General features: G+C 44.8%; 1 non-coding gene across 1 annotated transcript; it reads right to left on the bottom strand.

Annotated features, from left to right (window-relative positions):
- Positions 1–2,073: 2,073 nt before the first annotated feature.
- Positions 2,074–2,180, bottom strand: LOC120266115. Its single transcript, XR_005537958.1, has one exon. It is a non-coding gene; the product is annotated as a small nucleolar RNA R71 (small nucleolar RNA).
- Positions 2,181–5,333: the final 3,153 nt, after the last annotated feature.

Genomic DNA, 5,333 nt, shown 5'->3' with positions numbered 1-5,333 from the left:
TACCAGCACTGTTCACAGCCGGCCGAGAAAACAGAAAAATAGAGAATCCACAAGGGCGTGTGGAAATTCCACACGCCCGTGTGAAAAATCTATAGGGGCGCTCACACGGGCGTGTGAAATCCTGATTCCAGCCCTTTAAAAGCCGATTTCAGCCCCGATTTCAGCATTCTTTTCTTCATCTTTTCACCAACTTGAGAGAGGGTTGCGGCTAGGATTTTGAGAGGTATTGGCTAGGGCTTTGGAGAGGTTCTACGGCTCTGACATCGCGCACCGTTTAGAAAAAGGTTAGTGGGAGAGCTTTCGTCGGCACTGATCCGGCGAGGTGTATCCTAGACCGGACAAAGGGACCCTTGCGATGAGTAGAGGACTCTCCACAAGACCATCGCCATGACTAACGAGTGGGTTTTCTATGGATGCTTTGTTTTTACATTTGATTTCATTGATTGTATCTAGCTCCATGGAGAGGTAAACCCCTAGTGGGTACTTGGGTATTTGTGAACCCTAGGATGTATTCATTTCATTGACTCTCTTTATTATGCTTTCAATTAATTAATGTTTATTGTGAGTTCCAATCTTTTATGCTTGATTCTATGAATACTCCCCTAGAGTGACACTAGGGTTGAGAGTTTTTCTTTGTAACACTTGTGAGTGCGTGGCACACTATGAGAGTTAGACAAAGCTAGATTAGAGAGGGTTGAGAGTATGAGTCGAGAGGTAGCGGAGCGTCTCTTTTCCCCTCCAGTGTGATCTATCCTACCTCCACATTCCAAGAGTTCTTTGCGGCCATAGTAGAGTGAATGGGCTAAGGGATGACCTTCCGCTGGGGCTTAGTTGCGAGTGCAACGGAGTGAAGCGTTGAAGTGATTTTAGCGTCTAGGGCTTAATTGTGGCTAGGGATCTTTCACCTGGACCAAAGGGTTAAGGTCTATACATAGGAATAGGGTTTATCATTTGAAATCCCTATAGCTCATTGCAATTCTATATAAGTGCGAGGTGTTGAGATTGTTCGATTTCTCCTCCGGGACATGTATAGAGTTAGGCATGGATGACCTTAGATTTGGGACTATGCAATTAAGGATTTTCACGACTCACTATTGCATTAATTAGGAAAAATAATAGAGGTTTCTTGCACTTGAAACGATTGTCCTAGGCGGAACAATATCCGGGTACCCCATTTTTATCGATTGCCTTACCTTCTCCTTTACTTGTGCTCTTTTTCTTGTTGTTTTTACTTTTGAGAATTGAATCTTGTCACACATATCACTATTTATCTTCCACATTAGTTAAGAAACAACTTAAGTGTCTTTATTCCCTACTCTCTGTGGATACGATACCCACTCATCTGGAATTATTACTTCGACACCCGTGCACTTGCGGTTTACACGCATATACGGACGTGTCAAGTTTTTGGCGCCGTTGCCGGGGAGTAGGCGTTTAGAGATATTTTGTACTTTGTTTTTCTTAGCTATTCATTTATTCATTCTATTTCATATTTTCTTATTCTATCATCATTCTGATTTTTTTCTTTCTTTTTGGGTACAGCTCCAGGTTATGACCCGAGAGAACCCCTCTATATTGATTGAAGGAGATCCCGAGCTCGAACGTACACTTAGAAGAAAAGGGAAAGAACCCATGCAAGAACAGTCTAATCTAGCTGATTTGGAAGTAGAAGAATCTGAAAACATGGCAGAACAGAATAAGCAGCAGCAAACATTATCCGATTATGCCAAACCTTCAGTATTGGGGACACAATCGAGCATTGTGCATCCCCCGATTATAGCTCAGAATTTTGAGCTGAAGCCGGCATTCATCCATATGTTGCAGCAATCCGCACAGTTTAATGGTTTGGCCGATGAGGATCCAAGCAGGAATATAGAGAACTTTCTCGAGGTGTGTGATATGCTGAAAATAAATGGGGTAACGGATGATGCCATCAAGTTCAGAGCCTTCCCATTTTGCATGAAAGGGAGAGCGAAGCAGTGGCTACACTCATTACCTAAAGCATCAATTACCACATGGAAAGAGATGGTAAAAGCTTTTCTTGGTCGTTATTTCCTTCCCAGAAAATTTGCAAAGCTTAGGAATGAGATCTCGTCATTTGTACAGTTAGAATTAGAGTTTCTATTTAAGACGTGGGAAAGGTTCAAGGAGCTCCTGAGAAAGTGCCCGTAACACGGATTCCCAGAGTGGATGATTGTTCAGACCTTTTACAACGGTCTGAATCCGAGTACAAGGCAACTCTTTCATATGGCAGTAGGAGGCACCTTAGGCAGCAAGACCCCCGATGAGGCCCGTCAATTAATTGAAGAAATGGGGTTAAACAACTACCAATGGAATGCCACGGAGAAGAAAAAGGTGGCCGGTCTCCATGAGATAGTTGCAGTGACTTCGTTGGCGGCTCAAGTGGAATCATTGAGTAAGAAGTTAGATCTTCTAACTTCGAACAAAGTAGCGGCCGTGATTACTTGCACTCGGTGTGGTGGAAGACATGCTCCCTCCGATTGCCCGATATCTATTGGTGATGTATCTTCAGTTGAGAACATCGATTTTGTGGGTAATGGCATGAGGAATCAAGGAAATCCATACAGTAATACCTACAATCCGGGTTGGAAGAGTCATCCCAATTTCTCGTGGAGCAACTAAGGTCCACAAAAGGCCATGGGGCCACCGGGTTTCCAACAACAAGGCCCAAATGTGGAAAACAGAGTTTCAGGTTTGAAGACCCGAATGACCGATTTGGAGAAGGCCTTCACTAGGTTAGTGTAATCGTCAAATATAAGGTTTGAATCATTTGAGGCTACACTTCACAACCATACCGCCTCCTTACATAATCTTGAAAATCAAGTGGGGCAGATTGCGAAGTCTCTATCGGAAAGGCCACATGGAAGCTTACCGAGTAATACCGAGACCAACCCTAGAGAGCATGTGAAGGCGATCACTTTGAGAAATGGTCGTGAGGTCATGGTAGGCTTCCAAGTGAGAAGACAAATGAACACGCACCCGAGGTTATAGAGGTTGAAGAGGGAACAAGAAAAGAGAAGGAGATGGCACCCCAACCTTTCAAGCCAAGGATCCCTTATCCCTCTAGATTGTAGAATGACTAAGGGGATGAACAGTACAAGAAGTTCCTAAGTTTGTTCAAGCAATTCCACATCAATATTCCTTTCGTTAAGGCATTGGCCCAAATGCCTAAGTATGCAAAATTTTTGAAAGACTTGTTGACCAACAAGAGGAAGTTGGAGGAGAGTGGTTTAGTGATCTTAGATGAGTCTTGCTCGGCGGTCTTGCAAAAGAACATGTCGAACAAGAAGAAGGACCCGGGAAGCTTCATCATTCCGTGTAATATTGCCAATCTAGGTGAAGAAATGGCATTGGCAGACTCAGGGGCTAGCATCAACGTCATGCTATACACATTCTTTCAAAAGCTAGGCTTGAGCGAGCCTAGACCTACTAGGATGACTTTGCAACTAGCGGACCGAACGGTGAGAGATCCGAGAGGCATCATCGAGGACATGCTTGTCAAGGTGGAGAAGTATATTTTTTCGGTTGACTTCGTAGTGCTAGACGTCGATGAGGATGCGGATGTACCCTTGATACCTTGGAGGCCGTTTTTGCGTACTTCCAAGGCATTGATTGACATGGACGGCGGAGAGCTAACTTTGAGAGTTGGATATGACAAGCTCACTTACCGCCTTGCTAAAGTCATGCGGTATTCTCTTGATTTCGATGATACTTTGTATTTTCTAGACGCTACTGATGAGATTGTTAATGAATACATATAGGAAATGTTCAATCCGGATCCATACGAAGGCTTATTCGACCAAGGGAGGACAATGAAGAGATCATGATGCTTGGTTCGACAGAAACAGTACCATCTACTCTGGGGATCTTGAAGAAGGTGCTCCGAAAATTGAAGAGGGCTAGGAGATGCCATCGGAAACACTCCAAGGCTGTTGGAGACATGCATGAACCGAACAAACTGGGTGAATCATTGCTAGGAAGTTCCAAGCCCGACAATTCACCCTCTACCCTCAAGAGATTTTGCTCATCATGTTTCCAAGCCATGGGTAAGAGGGAAACTTTCATCTATGAGCTCCCATGAGGTAAGACAGGGCACGCCAAACTAAGTGACATTAAACAAGCGCTTCTTGGGAGGCAACCCGAGTGTTTACTGTTTTCTTAATTTGGTAGTTTAGTGTTGCTTGAATAAATTGTTGAGTGTTGGTGTCTTGATGTTTTATATTTCTGCTGTGATTTAATCGTAGGTTTTCAAGTTCATCGTGTGTTTTCATGTGAATTTGGAGAAATTTTGGTTGTTTGAGCTATTTCTCATGGTTTTCACTGGTATAAATTGCATATTGGGCCAGGCTCTGAGTGTGTAAAACATGCTCAGAAATTTTTTGCAGAGCTTGCAGAATTTTCTGAGGCATCCAGAGAAAACACACGGGCGTGTGGAATTAACACACTGCCGTGTTTTTTTATTGCAAGCTTATCTAGAGAAGGCATAGGGGCGTGGACTCGGCACTATGAATGACCATGCAATCCTCGCACGCCCGTGGGTAATTTCCGCACGGGCATGTGAAGTCCTCGCAGATTGGCGCACTTTCCCAGCACAGCAGATGGGCGTGGACTCGCCCCGTGGGCGACCTTATGAAAATCGCACGGGCGTGGGTAATTTATGCACGCCCGCTGCGAATCTCGCAGAGGAGATCTCTTCATCTCGAGAAGTCACGGGGCGTGCGCTGCCCACCGTGAGTTGGGCTTCTGAATGCCCACGCCGGTGTAGAATTTCCACACGAGCGTGCGGAATACGTAGAAATTTTTCTCAGATGTCCAGAGCAGCCACAGGGCATGCAGGGTCGCCTCGTGGGTCGGGGGCATTGGCGTGGGTATTTTTCACATGCCCGTCTATTTGCGTTAAGAGGCAGTGAGTGTTTTCCCGAGAGCACACAGGGGCGTGCACCTGCCCCTGTTAAGCTTTCCTGTGGAGGCAATGATAAGTGCTTGTGTGATATGAAAGCAAAGCATTCTTTCCTTATTTTGAGCATTACTTTTCTCGGGTTTTTACACTAACATGTGTGTTTTTATGTTACTTTCGTGTAGGTAGGGTTGTGAGGTCGAGTATGAAGGAAAGAAGCCAATGTGGATCATAATGCACCGATTTTGGAGGAAACCTTGCTAAGGTTCAAACGAGAAGACATAGGTCGGGTGCGAGATGCTAGAGTGTGTGCCAACCTCCTCGTATTTGAGTTAGCATAACCATTTGGAGAGGCACAAGGTCAGTCACACTCAAGCATTCCGACTTATGCACATAGAACAAGATCTCCACCAAC

The sequence above is a fragment of the Dioscorea cayenensis genome, chromosome 7 (genome assembly GCF_009730915.1).
Source record: "Dioscorea cayenensis subsp. rotundata cultivar TDr96_F1 chromosome 7, TDr96_F1_v2_PseudoChromosome.rev07_lg8_w22 25.fasta, whole genome shotgun sequence".
Classification (NCBI taxonomy): domain Eukaryota; kingdom Viridiplantae; phylum Streptophyta; class Magnoliopsida; order Dioscoreales; family Dioscoreaceae; genus Dioscorea; species Dioscorea cayenensis.
Note: the sequence above shows the minus strand (reverse complement) of the source record. Positions and strands in the feature narration are given on the sequence as shown.